Raw genomic sequence first — 17,368 nt, forward strand, 5'->3', positions numbered from 1 at the left:
CAGCACCAGTACCACTTTCCCTGGGTCCACTGATTAACCATGTATGGTCAATATGTGCCGTGCTGAGCAATATGCAAAGCCCTTTGATCGCCGAAAGTGAGTTACTGGTGGGAAAAATTGCTTTATTGCTGTTAACTCTTACAAATGGATTTGTTTAGTACAAAAGCTTACTTGTCTTTATTGCATAAATGTTTAGCTCTTCATGCAACATTCATGTTTTCAACTGCTGTACGAAGAATGGGAACAGAGTGTCAAAATAAAAATTGTCTAGCACACGAACCATGTTGTTCCACTCCTTTCCGGCAAAACGCACGCGCTGCACTATAATAAAGTGCGCTCCGAAGACAACGAAGTCTGCCCACTGTGTGCGAGTTATCCCCATCTGTCCAATCACCTGCTTGTAGTGTTCATGGGAAACTTTCAGTTCAGGTCGGCAATCTTCATCAAATGCAACGAAGAAGTCTTCCGAAAGGAGCACCTCTCTGGTGGCATGTCTGAGGGAGTACGGGCATTTCACCTCTACTGTCCCCCATGGAAACGGTTCACAAGGGTCAAAGGTTAGGGCGTCAGGCGATGCTCCAAGCGATGGCCTGGACGGGTCGACGAAAAGGCCGCAGTTGAATACTTCAACAGGATGTCCCGCAGTTGTCAAGGTATTCTTGTACCTCAGAAGGGCGTCTTTCTCGTTAGCTATGCCGTACCTGGAAAAGCAATTTAGTGAACCTTCAGGAATTCGAGTGTACGCCCAGGACAAAAGTGCATTCGCGAAATGTTTTCAGTGACACCATGCCTGAACGTACCTGACAGGTTGAACGCGTGACAGGTCCTTCGGAGTCGTCAGACTAATCACGCCTTTCTTTGTCCACTTCGGTGCAGGACCAAACCGAAGTTGCATGCAGTAAGGCGGTGAAGACGTCCTTGATGCCATGTTAGGCTGTTTCTTTGCCTCCTAGACGTCCTTTCTAGGTCCTGCGCCTCCGCTGTGGTGATGCATATACTCTGAAATGAATTTCAATGCCACATACTTTATGTGTTTGTGTGCAGGGACTGGAACAAATGATTGTTAGAGCCTAAATTAAGGCAATGTTGCATGAATATAGAATATAAAACTAAATATAGTTCCTTAAGAAATGCTGCAGAGGCTTCATCGAACGTGTCAGGCATTTTACATTGTGGAACAGTAAAAGCGCCCGTAAACAGCTCCGCAATTGCCCACATTTGCGGCCGAGGTACTTCTAGCTCTTTGAATATGAAGACTGTAAATCTACGAGGAACCATAGACTGTTGGTAGTCGAGAAGGCAGCCTTTCAGACGTGTCCCAAATTTTGTTTCAGTGACATCTGAGCTGTCTGCAGCTTCGAGAAAGCTGGCGAAATCCTGCATACCATTATTTTCTTTCAGTGCATCGGCAAAGGCCTTTATGTCTTCTTCCTGTTGCTTCGGGTCTTCGTTAGCAGCAATGCCTTTATACAGGCGAGAAGTGCGGGGCAAATCTTGCCCGCCCTCCCCTACTCTTCGCCAGTCTACCTGCTGCAGACTTGTTCCGCGAAGCGGAGACTTGTTCCGCGAAGCGGATTGGTCCTTGGCACTCTCCACTGCTGCGGTAAATCTGTCGATGAGAGATGCTATGGCGCTTCATTTTATCCTTTGACTTGAAGTAATGCCACTAACTTCAGCACAGCTTGCAAATGGTTACATGCGTGATTGCCAGGAGCGCACTCACAAAGGCCGCCAAGTATGTCTCCCTGAAGAGACAACGCTGCCTTCCCGCAGGGGCGTCTGCGTCAGCAGGCGTTTGGTGTGTGGCGACACCACGGACCCGAGCACACGAGGGTTGGACCCTCCCGCGTGTAGCCGTGCGCGGCTTAGCCGTGTCCGGGGAAAAGGGGATCCTGGGGGTTGAGCCAATGCCGGGTGTTTGGACCTTTACGGCCCCTCGGCGGCGGCAACACACCCCTTTGGCCTCGGCTTCACGTAGACGGCACCCACGGACTGACCCACCCGGGGGAAATCGGCAGTCGCCTCTTCCTATCTCTTCCTCTCGAATCTTCGTCTTTATCTCCTACTTTTACATCTTTCCTGTCTTCTCTTCACTTCTTATTACTTCCGTATTTCCTGGCGGCAAGGGTTAACCGTGTGTAATATATCCTGCCTTGGGTATATATATATTAGGTTATAGCGGCGATGCATGGCTGGCGTCTGCAGGTTCTCTTCCAACCTTGTAGCGTCCCCTTGTTGGGCTCAGTGGTGGGTGGCCACCATCGCCGCCGAATTTTCCAGTGTTTACATGGCAAACGCTTTTCCCCCCCTCCAAGATCGCCCTCCAAAGCGAGGGCGCACCGAAGCAACATTTCAGTTCCTACTAAAACCAAACTATGACACCTTCCCAAAGTTCCATGTCCTTCACAGTGAAGGCAACACAACTATTAGAAAATTATCACCTTTCATAGTATCCAAATGCCTATCAAACGCGATCGGATCAGGCTACAAAGCATCAAAGATGGCAAGTGGAGACCTTCTCCTCGAACTGACAAAGAAAGAACAAGTCGAAAAACTCAGTGAACTCAAAAGCATCGGTGACACTAATGTCACAATTTCCCCACATCGCTCGCTCAACACCAGCAGAGGAGTAATATCGGAAGAAGATTTCATGAACCTCAGTGACGAAGAGCTCCTTGAAGGATTCCAGGAGCAACATGTAATCAAGGTACAAAGGATAACACTTCGACGAAACGACCAACAGATCCCCACAAAACACGTTATACTTACATTTGGCTCCAGTACTGTGCCAAGTTCACTCGATGCAGGCTACCTAAAAATCAACGTCCGACCATACATACCGAACCCGAGGCGGTGCTTCAAGTGCCAAAGGTTCGGACACGCATCACAATCATGCAGAGGAAAGGAGACATGTGCAAAGTGTAGCGCCAACGACCATCCATCGGACAACTGCAATGCTCCCGCACAATGTGTCAATTGCAAGGGCGATCATCCAGCTTACTCGCGGAGCTGCCCTTGCTGGAAAAGAGAAAAAGAAATAATTGCAATAACAGTGAAGGAAAAGATTTCATTTCATGAAGCGAGGAAAAGGTTATCGCACTTACCTCAAGTAAGCTACGCCAGTGTGACGCAGCAGGGGGCAGCGCCACACCGGTCTCAGGAATCTACAGGGTCCACATCCGGTACTCCTGTAGAAACCCCAACCGCCCCCTTGGTGGCTGCAGCCAGTGCTGCTCCACCAGCAACGCATACGGGCCCGCAGACAACAGTGCCGCAGGGCCCGAAGTTGAAGCGTACCCCACGGCCCGAGACGCGCGTCTCGGCGCCTGGCTCTCGATCGTCCAGTGCCTCGGAAAAGGCAATGGACGTCGATCCAAAAATCCCGGCGTCATTGACGCCAAAAGACCCGCGCTCCTTGGAGCGCACACAGAAGGATAAACATATTTTAACTTCTGTGAGAAAGGGAAAGGTAACCTGAGCGGTTACCGCCCTTCATAATAGTAACCAGGTTTTAAATAGATGTCACCTACAATTTATCAGCTCACACACAAAAGTATTTTTTACCCAATTCCAATAAGATGGCTTTTATCATTCATTGGAACTGCAGAGGCCTAATTCACAATCTAGGTGACATCAAAGACATCATAAATAAATTATCACCAGTAGCATTCTGCCTTCAGGAAACGAACCTGGGACCCAAACATACAGATTTTCTTAAAGGTTTTACTGTCGTAAGAAAGGACCGCGAGCACTCCAGCCGTCTATCAGGAGGTGTCGCTATTATCGTCCAAGGTGGCATCCCCACACGGAACGTTTTACTACAAACTGCGTTTGAGGCAGTAGCCGTCACTGTTTTAACTTTTAAGACTGTAACCATCTGTTCATTATACATTCCTCCCCATAGCCATTTCACAACTCGAGATTTGGAAGAATTAATTGACCAGCTGCCGGAGCCTTTTGTTTTAGTTGGTGATTTTAATGCTCACTGCACTCTTTGGGGTAGCGATAAGAATGACCAAAGAGGACAACTTATCGAAGATCTCATTTTGACTAATAACATCTGTCTTTTAAATTCAGGCGCGCCAACTCATTTTTCACCCAGTTCACGTACTTTTAGCTGCATTGATTTAGCATTCTGCTCTCCCGACATTTTTACCGATTTTAAATGGGATGTACTGAAGACATCATATGGCAGTGATCATCTACCTGCTATAATCAACCTCACATCAACACTACCCATTATATCTCACAAACCGCGCCGTTGGAAACTACAAATGGCAGACTGGTCTGTTTTCACAGAAAGTGCCAGGCTGGAGGAGCTCACTTTAACAGACTTAAGCACTGAAGAAATAAATGAAAAATTTACTAACTGTATTATTTCAGCTGCCGAAAAGGCCATTCCGCAATCTTCTGGCGTTGTTCGCAAAAAACTTAATCCTTGGTGGACACATGAATGCACCATAGCAAAAAAGCAGCAAAATAAGGCTTGGGGAATCTTACGCAGGTACCCAACACATAACAACCTTCTAAATTTTAAACAAGCCAAAGCGAAAGCTCGATATATCCGGAGACAGGCAGAAAAATGTTCTTGGCAAAAATATGTATCTACGATTAACAGCACCGTTACATCCAAAAGGATGTGGGACCAGGTCAGAAAGTTTAAGGGGGACTACTCACCATACACGATACCCATACTTACACCTTCAGGCACTCAGACAACACTACAAGAACAAGCGAACATACTTGGGGAACATTTCTATAACATCTCTAGCTCGGCTAATTATTCAAACAGGTTCTTAAAATACAAACTGTCGGCAGAAAAAGAGAAGCTACCAACTGCGTGTACGTCAAGAGACGAATACAACGCTCCATTTACGCTACAAGAGCTTAACAGGGTTCTCTGTGCTGGCAAGAAAACTGCAGTAGGTCCTGACCGCATTCATTATTCCATGCTTGCACACCTGTCCCAAGCATCCGTAGAGGCTCTCCTTGAATTTTTTAACAAAGTATTTGAATCTGGAAGCATGCCAAAGAGTTGGAAAAACGCAATAGTTGTGCCTTTTTTAAAAACAGGTAAATCCCCCACATCCCCAAGCAGCTTTCGACCCATTGCCCTGACAAGCTGTTTGGCGAAATCATACGAAAGTCTCGTAAATGTAAGATTAACTTTCACGCTTGATACACGGAACTCCATTGATTTTCACCAGTGCGGCTATAAAAAAGGGTGTTCAACGACAGACCACCTCGTCCGACTTGAACACGAAATACGTGAAGCATTTTTACACAAACAGCACTGCCTGGCAGTGTTTTTCGACCTAGAAAAAGCGTACGACACCACGTGGAGATTTGGGATCTTACGTGACCTCGCCTCATTAGAAATCCGTGGCAAAATGCTAAATTGTCTGGCTGATTTTATGTCCAATAGAACATTCCAAATCCGTCTAGGCACTGTGCTCTCGCGCACATTTATCCAAGAAAACGGCGTGCCACAAGGTTGCGTACTTAGCACAACACTCTTTACAGTAAAAATGAACTCTGTCAACAACGTCATTCCCACCTCTGTTATGCACTCCATATACGTCGATGATCTGCAAATAGCGTGCCGCGCCTCGAACTTACGAACATGTGAAAGGCAACTCCAGATAACAATAAATAAACTAATGGAGTGGGCTGAGAAAAATGGCTTCCGCTTCTCTACTCAGAAAACTGTTACAGTGCTTTTTTCGCAAAAACGAGGGTTGTATTTAGACCCGGATTTAAAAATGAATGATGTCGCGCTGCCGGTGAAACAAGAATATAAATTCTTGGGAGTAACCTTTGACAAAAAACTAAACTTCCTATCCCACATTAAAACACTAAAGATTAAGGCAAATAAAGCATTGAATATCCTCAAAGTTTTATCTCATAAGCACTGGGGTTCCGACCGAACCTGTCTTTTACGTATTTACCGGTCTCTTGTGCGTAGCCTTTTAGACTACGGCTCCGTGGTTTACGGTTCAGCCAGACAGTCCTACATCAAACAACTTGATCCGGTACATAACCTTGGACTGCGACTGGCAAGTGGTGCCTACCGAACTTCACCTATTCCAAGTTTATACGTCGAGTGTAAGAACCCTCCTTACAGCAACGCAGAGCATTCCTCACATTTTCCTACGTACTCAAAATTCAGTCATCACCCCAACACATATGCTACAACATCCTCACACAATGCAACACACGCTTACACTACACAAATAAACCGAACACGATTAGGCCACTTGTCCTGCGGTATGAGCAATACTGTCGGGATTATGACATTCCCCACGAAGTCCTCCGGGTTGCCAAGAAACCACAACGGCTGGCCCCGTGGTACGATTTCACACACTTATGTGATTGGACGTTAACACATCTAAAGAAAAGAGACACCCCACACGAACACATTATACAAGAATTCCGTGCACTTCAGGACAAATATAAAAATAACATGCAATATTACACTGATGGCTCTAAAACAAAAGATCACGTGGGTGTGGGGGCCGTAGCGGAAAATTGGGAAAGAAGTATTCGATTACCACAACACGCTTCTGTTTTCACGGCTGAAGTTTACGCTATCTGGGTTGCTGTTAAAAAGATTATAACTGATAAACAGAAACATGCAGTCATATACACTGACTCTTTAAGCTCACTGAAGGCTCTACAGTTGAAATCTGAGTGTGAACCCCTGATAGGAGACATTTTAAACATGTTGGTCCTTAACGAATACGGGAGGTCAATTCGTTTCTGTTGGGTCCCAAGCCATGTTGGGATACCAGGCAACGAAGCAGCTGATAGATGTGCATTGATGGCAGCGCACAAAGATATTACAAACACGAAACTCCCATATAATGATAGCATCCGTGCAATTAGAAAAGCCTTCACGGTAAAATGGCAACGCGAATGGGACCGTTGTGCGGACAACAAGCTACATCTCACGAAACCCATAGTTGGCGAATGGAAGTCATGCTATCATCAGGAGCGGTTCATCGAAGTAGTTTTATGCCGACTACGCATTGGGCACACACACCTCACGCACAATTACTTACTTACGAAAGAAGACACACCAACATGCGAGAAATGTCAACAGCCACTAACAGTCATGCACATATTACTCACATGTACGCAGACTGAAACACACAGACGAACACTTTTGCACAAATTATATCAACTACACATACCTTTACACCCTGCTCTAATTTTAGGTGATGATCCGCTAGTCCCATTATGTGACGTTCGTAAATTCCTACACGACACTGGATTTTTACATAAAATATAGATTACTGACACAGCCTTTTCCTTCATAAACTTGATTTTAAAACACCTCGTGTTTGGCGCAGCATAGCCTCAGCCGCTTTTGCGCCATTAAACCCCATTTAACTAACTAACTAACAACGCTGCCTTGACTGTATGGTGAGAGGGTTTTTCTTTGGCTTCTGTAGCAGCTGGCCTTCACAATGATGGTATTAGCCCTGAAACGAAGCGAGTACAAATGTACAACAGTCCCGGTTTATGCTTGATTGCCACGCGAAATTCTTTATAAGTTTGGTATCTTTCAATTGCGATGAGAAGCACGCGGCCTTTTGTTACCAATAGGGGGAGGGGGGGGATTCTCCTTATATACGCAATGGACCGTGGCTCGTTGGGAAATACGCAATTTTTTAGTGTGGGCGTGTGATGTAGCATGGCTTTTCAACTGCGGGCCTATGCAATCATGCACAATCAGATTTACGTCCCACAGGGAGCCGATAGGTCTGCTTCTCTGCAGGCCAGATGAATGACACATAAGTGCTCTTGAGGGGGAAATGTTGATTAGCGTAGTCGGACTCACGCTGTGACATCAAGCAATGTTGTAAAAAGTGATACCTGAATTCCGTAATGGCACGGCGCCCACCATATTTTTCGAGTAAAATCAGACGCTGGGTTTCTTACCCCTCTTTACAGACTTCATCATTCAACTGCGTTGTGGCGAAGCAGAAACACGAGCATTTTTTAGTGCAGATATACGAAGAAAAGCCCAAAATCTTTTAACAGATGGTAGCGGGACAACCGTCTTTTTTTTTTCGGCAGATAAACTATTTTGCGGTTTAGTAATCAGCAAGCGGCTTAACAGTTAGTTATACGAGGGTAAAACCCTGGTAAGCGATTCACCTCAACAAAGTGGTTCTTTTCCGCTCGAGCCTGCGTTTATGCACCGTGTATAAAGCTACAAGTACTACAACAATTAACTATTGCCACATTGCAAACATTGAACGACCAAATTCGGTTAAATTAATCGCCTTTCATTCAGATAGCCTACTACATGGCTCCGAACAAGCGCGCGGGGTGCAGGAGATATTAGGCTCTTCCCAACATGCCGAATCCTTGCGCGCACCAATGTATTGGCCTTGCAGGCTTTCTCAGCGCTGTTACTGTTATCTGTGCAATTGGCTTCATTCAGCCGCTAAAACTTACGTTTTTTGGAGTAGTTCGCGGAGACTGTAGAGGAAACAACGTAGCTCCCTGTCACCAACTTGTACGCCTTTCGTCGGCCCTTCGTAGTATTCGTCGAAACAAAACTGCTGATTGCCGTCTGCCGGAGTAGCCGGAGGCACAAGTCACTCTCCCACCCGTCTACCGGGTAAACGACGTCGCTCATGTCGAAATCAGCGTCCAAGTGACACCAACTCCAACTTACAGCAGCAGCGCGTCATAGAATAAAGAACCAACTTCACCTCGTTACGGCGGTTACGGCGCTCCTGCGCTGCCCGCGCTCCCCCGCAACATGGCGAATTCATTCCCAGGATGCTTTTCACAACTGAAACCGAAATTCGATTTACTCAGCAGGTGGCGTACTTTTGCGAAAGGTCTGCAAAGGGTCAGCCATCGGTTCCAATTCCAATACACCTTATGAAATTCTGACAAACACTGATCAAGACATCTAGGAGGCCTTGTGCAATCTGTTGGAAACTTGAACCCTCCAGCGTGAACAGTCCCAGGAACATGGACACCACCTTTTTTGGTGAGGTGCTGAAATAGCGAACCATGACAACGAGCTGCTTTTCATTTGCTACGTTAGTGCTTTCATCAATCAGTAATGATTACTGCAAGGCACCTATATCCTTTACGAGGCCCTCAAGCAGGCCGTGGGTTCTCAGCAGCAGCTGGGAATTCCTTCTCCAATGGAAAACACTACCATTTTCGTTAACACAAGAGGCGGCGTTTTGCTCATTGCAAACTCTGCGGTCTTGTAACAAGCAATGTTCCTTTGCTTAAACGTCTGCAGTGACCACAGTTCCGAAGGTCGCTTAAGCTCGAAAGTGAAGAATTCTGTAAGTGGACTGGGCATTCCATCCCGCTGTATACCTGCAGCCTCCTCGTCTGCCGTTGGGCACTCGCCCGTTAGGTCAAGACAAGCGCCGCTTCTCTTGTAACGTAGAGGAGCGTCTGAGACATCTCTTCTTTTTCTTTCTTTCGGCAGAGTTCTGCTAAAGTATTCCGGAAAGTTCGGGAATACGGTGGACACGGCGTCTTCCGAGAGGGCAGGAATGCGACGCGGTATCAAGACTTCAGCCGCATTAATAATGTGCTTGAAGTTTCAAACGATAAACCTAGAGGCAACAGAAAAAAAAACAGACGGTGGTGATGAGATTGAGCTAGCGTGAAAGGCCTCGTGAAGAATACTAGGAAGGACATGCCGCGATGATGTTGTGCAACAGGTTATGTATCCACAAATATCACGCCGATAACACGTGCAGCAGTTTTGTTACTTTTAGCCACTTTCTACATATTAATAAACCTCACCCACAATCCCAACTAAAGATTTTGGCTACGTAGCGTGAGTCGAAGTTATTTTCACAAACTGCCGAGTTCTTCTGCAATGCTTTGTCGGCCCTTGGGATCGCTCGAGGCCACTTGGTAAACGCTTGTTTGCAGGCAGGGGCACGGAAGAGAGATACTTTTTTCTGAGGTTTTCCTGTACCCAGTATCTGCATCTACCCTCTGCATCTCACCCTCGAATAAGGAATGTCGCGAGGGACACTCCAAAACAGGCGATGAGACCAACTGACAGCGGAGGCACGGAGGCGCAGACCAGCGCGTCTAAAGGCGGAACCGCATGGCGCGATTTCAGGCGCGATTGACGCGCGGATGGTGGGACGCGCGCGTCATTTTGACGCCTGCCCAGCAGGATCCATCACGAAATCGCGCCGCCGCGTGCTGCTGCTCGGAGTAGAAAAAACCGCGTCGTGCGCGCGCGTCCACCAATCAGAGTTTAGGTAAGTCACGTGGCATTTGGTCACATGACATTTTGGTTCATTTTTTTGCCACCAGATGGCTCTGGTCTCTGCGCATCTAGACGGAACCTCCGTGGAGCATTTTTTTTTTCCTCCGCAAAACTGGGGCGTGCGTCAAACAAAAACACGTGCTTTCGTGATTTCGTTCGCGCATCGTGACATGGACAAGGCAACCTTCAACGAGGCCCTCATAACCGAAGTTGAGAAGCGTCGCGTCCTGTGGGACGTACGCGACAGGAACTACAAGAATAATATGAAACTAAAGTGTACTAGAATATTGGGTAGTGGGCTGACTGAGCTCCATCCGCTGTCGCGGTTTACGTCTCGCCTGCTAGATGGCGCCACCACTGTAGTCAATGTAAGCGGCCGCGCTTTGGCCGTGCGAAAGGTACGTGGTCGCCGCTGTAGAAACGGTCTAATTTCTTGAATGCTCGTTTCTCATATAAATAAAGAGCTTGGACAGTATGCTTGTTTGTCAGTAGTACTTCGTCTTTCTTTTCATGAGGGAAAAGTTTCTTTAATCACCATTTTTGTAACGCTGGCTTTGCTGAGCTTGCACTCGTATCGAAAACTCGCGTCTTGCGCCGAGTAAAAGGCTGTGGGGTTCCTCTCCATTGACAGCAAGTTTGGGTATATTTACTCAATAATAGCGTGACATAACAAATGAATCACTTACATTCTTGTCAAAGACAGCAGTTTTACTGCTGTCTTTGATTAGAACGTAAGTGATCCATATGTCGCGGTGTTATCGAGTTGCGCGCGTGCAGAAATTCGTTTTCGGCGTTACCCTATTTGCAGTCCTTACAGCAATTCAGGCACCTTTGGAACGATGCCTTTCCTGTATACCCACCTATTTGACTCTGGCTGAGCATATTGTGGAAGAAAAATAGAGGTATATCAATGAAATGTTAAGCAGCATAGATATGATGTTTTAATCGCACATGAATGTTGAAACAAAAGGTAAACCGTTTAAAACACCTTCCATGCTGTAGCTTGTCACATATGTGCCAGAAAACATGCGCCTATACGTCAGTCGTTGCTCTACATTATTCCAACATAAAACGCATTTAATTCTCCCGACACTAACATACTGCATAATTTCCTATATCTGCCTTTCCAGAGAGTGATGTTGGTATAGCCACACTTATTTTTAAGGAAATATTTTATGAAAGAAAAAGAGAAAAAAAAATGCAAACAAAATGTTGGTTGAACAACTTTAACAAAAGTTTATTATCTTGACAAGCACAATGCAACAAGTAGACAATGCAGACAGCATGCACATTTCAAGAGCAGCGGCTCAACTTCAAGTGCTTTGCCTTTTGGCGCTTCCCCGACTTGTCAGTATTTATACTTTTAACATAGAAGTGAAGTCGTGTAGTGACATAGAATTTGATTATTTTTGGAGAAAGGGTGGAAGCATGACTGGAACAACCAACCTCTTGGCCAAGTCTGGCTTTGACAACTGTCAGCACATCTAAAATGCTGTCAGAGTGCAGCTGTCCATGGGAGAAGCAGCCTGTGAACAAGTCCTCAAGCTTCTTTATGAAACCAAATAAGCGACCAGTTGGATAGAGGAGCCCTCCATTGTCACGAAACTTTGTCAGCCTCGCAAGCTGGAAAGTTTCATCTGGGGCAGGCATAGTGAGAAGGGTCAGACAGTCTTGGCAATTGGTTTTTAAAACGCATTTTCTTGCAACATAGCCAGCGATGTGAAAAATTATTCTTGAGTCACTGCTGGCAATGTGCTGGTTATGGTCTTGGGAGGATGGAGCTGTGTGCATGCTCTTAGCAGCACTCATTGGCAGATGAAAGTCTGCTGCATTCTGCGCAGTGTCTGGCAGGCTGTCAACTTTCAGGAGGGAGCCCAGTTCGTCCTGCTGACAGTTACCTTGACTGGCACATTTTACTAGCCCATAAAATGACAAGCAGTTAATGATAACTACAAATTGACTTGGTGTTGGGTGGTCATTACTGCCAGAAGACTGTCGAACGATCCCAAAAAGGTTTTCAAGAGGGTCTTGACTAGTTTTGGAGGTCATTAGGTACTTAAAACCTACTTTTCTTGTAAGGTAATCTAGCAAGCCTAATGTGCTTGAAATGGTTACACGCAGACCTGTTGCCGTGGACTCACTCACAAAGCCACCTGTCCCTTTTACATGCTCCTCCCATGCTTTAAGATAGGATAAAAAATCCTGCAGCACAGCTGTTGCTCGAGAATCTGGCCGGAGGGCTTCCGCAGGGAACCGTGAGGTCATCACAGATATCAGCTGGTGGATTTTGCTGAAATACACAAAAAAGCTCTTCAGATGTTGCTTGCACCAAGTTAGACTTAAACATCATTTCCAGCTAACAAAACCATAATGCAAAGGTTTCATTACTTTTAAAATTAAGTAGCAGAAGAGAAAATAGGCATTTCACCTGAAGAATTCCTGAGTTGCATCCATTCTTCCAAGAGTGGCTTCTAACGTGTCCTTATACAGGTGAAAAGCTTGGAGCACTTTAGTGCCGAAAAGCTGGAACGCATAACTGACTCTCATCTTTTCAAATGCGTTTGGCTCAATATGACATCGTGTTATCCCTGGCATAACCTTGAGGGTAACATTGCGGGAATCCATTTTGTAGGCTTCCTTTACGTGTTGCATATCCACCTAAAAAGAAATTGGAGAGGACCCTGTTAAGCTTCAAGAGTGAGTAATAGCACAACAAAATCCTCAATAAGATGAAGAAGAGCCTTACATGGCCAGCTGGAGTATTGAATCCAGATTTCAACAATGAGTTGCGTAGACATTTGATAAGATGAGGGAAGTCGGATATAAAAAAGAGGTTTCGTGATGCATCGCTGGGGTGCTGAATTTTGCAGGTGGTAGACTCAGCTGATGCTTGTATCCCAAGTATCCTCCACATCCTTCTATTCCAGCTTGCGCCGTCGCATGTAATGAAATCAACAAAAAGGCCACTCTTTTCGGCCAATACGGTTGCCTCAATAACAACTTTGGCAAGAATGTCCCCCTTCATGTTGCCATGTGTGGCAAAATAGCCAATTACCTGGCTCCATTTTCCCTGAAAGGGAACAAATAGTATAACCATGCCATGGTCACATGGGACACCTTTGTCTTTGGCTGCTGTGAAAGGGCCTAGGTCTACAAAACCCTCATTAACCCCAGACGTTTTAACTGCAAAGTGTTCCGACAGCTTTAGCTCGTCTATAACTAATCCACCATGTTTTTTCCAGGCATCAAGCTCAGCTGACTTCACTTTTAGCTGCCTCAGAACTTTGTCGCTGAAGCCAAACACAGTGCGATATGCAGATACATAGCGCTTGAGGGTTGATTTGCACGGTAGGGAAAGAATGCTATTACGGCGAAGATGCTCATACAGACGAGGACTTTTCATCTTCACTATTATGCAGTCCAGGACCCACATTTTCGTGTAGCGTAGACCATTAGGTTTCACTTTTGAAGCTGCGAAGCACTGTCGAACAGCTTCCTGCTGTCTGGGGGACAGTTTTGAGATCTGTGCTTCTAATGCTTCTGCTTGAATGGCAGCATTTTTCCCTCTCATTTTCGCAAGTTCATTTTTCACATCTCCTAGGCGAACAACTAGCCTCTTGTTTCTTCTCGCTGCAGCTCGCAGTTTAAGCACAACAGATCGGCCGCTCTTTTTATCAGTTCTTTTGACCCTCGCTCGTCTGATCTGCAGTGCTCGTTTCAAGTAGCGGCAAGACACACACTGCGTACCTACAAGAAAAGTGCATTGAATTGAGTTCCCACGGAGCCAAAGAATCAATGAACGCAACATAAAATGAGTTGCAAATTAGGCAAAATGGACAGCATAATTACCTCTTTCAGCGACCTGACCCAGGCAATTGCTGCTGAAGTACATTTGCTCGAGGGTCACTACGTGGGATTTAAGGTTCTTCGTAAAATACCTTTCTTCATAATCTTCAAGTCGCATTACTCCAGTGCAAACACTCATGGAATCAGTTGCTCTCAGCACATCTTCTGCTTCCCCGCTTGTTTGCAATGTGCTTTCTTTTAGCAGAATTCCTCTCACAAACACTTTGTAGTAACTGTGCGTCTGTGACTGAAAGAACATTACCACTTTTTCTGAGCACACCTCATTTCTTGATGTCAACACAGACGTGCAGTACACGACACCGTCGTGTCCAGGAAACCTGTGCTTGGTCCACTGCTCCGACGGTACCTGAAGACTGTCAAATAACAGCATGGGTTCCTGCTGACCCAGTGGGCATGAAAATTCTGCATCGGCGTCCGGCTCCACGCCTGCTTCCGTCGAGGAGGCCGCGCCTTGCTCAGCAATCGTTGCAGCGCTTGTGTAGGACACCGTCGTGTCACTGTTCGAGCACGGTCTACGCTTCGCCGGAGACGCGCAACTCTCTGACTTCCTTTTACGAGCAGGCCTCTCTTTCACAGCTTTTTTCGTCAAATACGCGGGTAGGTTTGGAAGAATGGTTGGCACAGCATCACTGCTAAGCAGTGGCTTACCACGTGGGATCCGCACTTCCTTGCCACCAATGATGTGTACATAGTCGCGAATTACGTAGCGCGGCTCAAAATGTAGTTCGCACACGGCACTTGTGTCTTCGAGAGGCTTGTCCGCTCGATGGAGGTTTTTTTCCCACAGTCTTCGAAGTGCTTCATCCTTGGGCACGCTGAATAACGACGGCTTTGGGGCACCTTTTACATGTACATAGCCCGTTTTACAGCCGGGCGCAAAACAGTGGTTCAAACGGCGTGGCGCCATTACACACGCAATAGCGACGCACGATATACTTCCCTACGATGATTTCTTATAAACATTAGAATTGGTAATGTAAACTTCGGAACACATGAAAGAAAGCACAGCGGAGGCAGCGGCGCGCAAAGCCAGGAAGGCAGCGGCGGAGGCAGCGGAGGTTTACATTGACGACGACGACAGCGCCTCCGCGCGGGTCCCCGGGAAAACATAAAAATGTTCACATTTCCGGCGACGCGGGAGCGCACGCCGCCACAGGAGAGTCAGCTCACTAGCCAACGGTCTAGTACACTTTAATGAAACGGGACCAGGCTTGGCGAGCAATAGCAGATGCCCTCAGCGTAGACGGTATGTACCAAATGTGTGCACACGTGGTGTGGGTGCCCTGCTTGTTCTATGTACATTCGCCTCGACAAGCGTGTGAACTTGGCATGTTTACCCGCCGTTTGCGTACTTATCTCGCAGGCACAGAGCGTGCCGCCGCGCTTTCTTTGTTTATTTGCGAGAGAAAAAGTTTGATCACAAGCTGTGTTGTTTCTTGACATCTGATTGGCATGAATATGCCTCTAAGAAAATACTAGCAAAAGGAAGCTAGCGTGGGCTGATGCAGGCTTCTCGATTTTGTTTTTTCTTTCCTGCAGAAAATAAATTTATGCAGCACATTTCATTAGTTGCATCACCTTCCTGCGAGCGCATATATGTTGCTCACACTAACACTTTGTTACTGCTTTACAGTGACGCAAGTAATGAAGCGGTGGAAATCCCTACGCGACACTTTCATGAAAAAACGCAAAGAAGTGACAACAACGAAAAGTGGTGCCGGCGCGGACAGTGTTTTCAGTGTGCGGTGGCCCCATTACAATCAACTACTGTTTCTCCTTGACACAATGGAATATCCTGAGTGAGTATTTCTTTCGAATTTCTAGGGCATCTATTTTATGATAACTTATTGTTCCACAGTAGGATCTGCTAAACAAAAATAATTTTCTAGAGATTTACCTTCCCTTCAACCTCAGCATTTAACACATTCTTTTCATCTGTTTTTCATCTGTAACACATTCATCTGTTTTCACCCGGGAAGACCACTTTGACGTTCCATATGTACCCGATCTTGACTTCCCGTATATGGAACCGATCGAAATACCTGCCGAGGGCATAATACTTCTAATTAATAACCTTAACTTATCCACTTCAGCCGGCATTGACAATATGAACACTAAAATTCTTAAAAACACTATCTCCGTTCCTGCTAACATTTTATACCGCCTTTTCAGGCAATCTTTGGTTGTAGTTTTTCTTCTTACTGTCATCATTGTGATTGGCACACTCTATAGTTATTGTTTGCAGTTTTGCCATATGTATAATGCCAGCCAATATATTTTTTTGTGTTGTCCTCTTTCCTGCCCAACCTTATATTGCCGTGATACCACTTTATTGTCAATTCATCCATTTATTTGAGCTAAATTGCAAATTTAAGCCGTATGTACTCCGTCGACTTTGCACTTTTATTAACCCCTTACTCAATTTCCTGTCAAGGTGCCTATAAGGTATTTTCAATAAATAAATCGGGCACATTACTCAGTCATATGTGCATAAGGTATAGTTTTCAAGTCTACTGTGTATATTTAAATTAATCCTGCTTATAATAGTGTCGAAGTGTTGGGAATAGCTTGCATGTTTGATTTATCTGCATGTTTGATTTTATTCATAATCAGCTTATCACAAGTTGCAAAATGTTCAGGCCACAAGTCATGGTAGCTTTACACAAACGTTGAAATATAGCGTGAATTTGCAATGTGTGTTATCCATGCAGGACAAGCGGGAACCTCGTGGATATTCAAGACATCGACTCATTCGACGAAACAAGCACCGCATATCTTCAGACTGAAAGAACTAGCATCATAGACATTGAAGCCAATCTGGCTGCTAGCAACTTTCCTACCACCCCTGGGCAGGAAGATCGGAGTGGATGCTCCAGCCCCACGTCAGCGCCATCACCAGCCAGCAGCGCATCATCTGGTCCACAGAAAAGGAAACGGGGCCATGACAAGGTCTTTGAAAGAGAAATAGGAATCCTGGGAGAATTGGCTTCAAAACGAACCGACGCTTCTGAACTATTGGGCTTTTTATAGGGTACAAGCACAGACGAGTCCCGCAACATCTGCGAGGACAATTTGAGTTGGAACTACTGCAAGTTGCTGCTCGTTATGTGGACAATCAGTAAAGCTGTCAGTGAAGAACGGGAAGTTGTCAGTCTCTTTTGAAAAAGGAAGTTCGGCAAACAGTGAAAACTAAATTAGTTAAAGAAACATTTATTACAATACAAT

The 17,368-nt window shown here is 45.8% G+C and overlaps 1 long non-coding RNA gene and 1 pseudogene across 1 annotated transcript; one reads left to right on the plus strand and one right to left on the minus strand.

The window, feature by feature from the left end:
• Positions 1–211: 211 nt before the first annotated feature.
• LOC135902728 (uncharacterized) lies at positions 212–8,812 on the minus strand (annotated as a pseudogene).
• Positions 8,813–15,255: 6,443 nt separating this feature from the next.
• LOC135902709 (uncharacterized) lies at positions 15,256–17,265 on the plus strand. The gene is made up of 3 exons (XR_010564575.2): positions 15,256–15,389; positions 15,777–15,942; positions 16,855–17,265. It is a non-coding gene; the product is annotated as an uncharacterized lncRNA (long non-coding RNA).
• The last annotated feature ends 103 nt before the right edge of the window (positions 17,266–17,368 follow it).

Source organism: Dermacentor albipictus, chromosome 2 (genome assembly GCF_038994185.2).
Source record: "Dermacentor albipictus isolate Rhodes 1998 colony chromosome 2, USDA_Dalb.pri_finalv2, whole genome shotgun sequence".
In the NCBI taxonomy this organism is placed as follows: Eukaryota; Metazoa; Arthropoda; class Arachnida; order Ixodida; family Ixodidae; genus Dermacentor; species Dermacentor albipictus.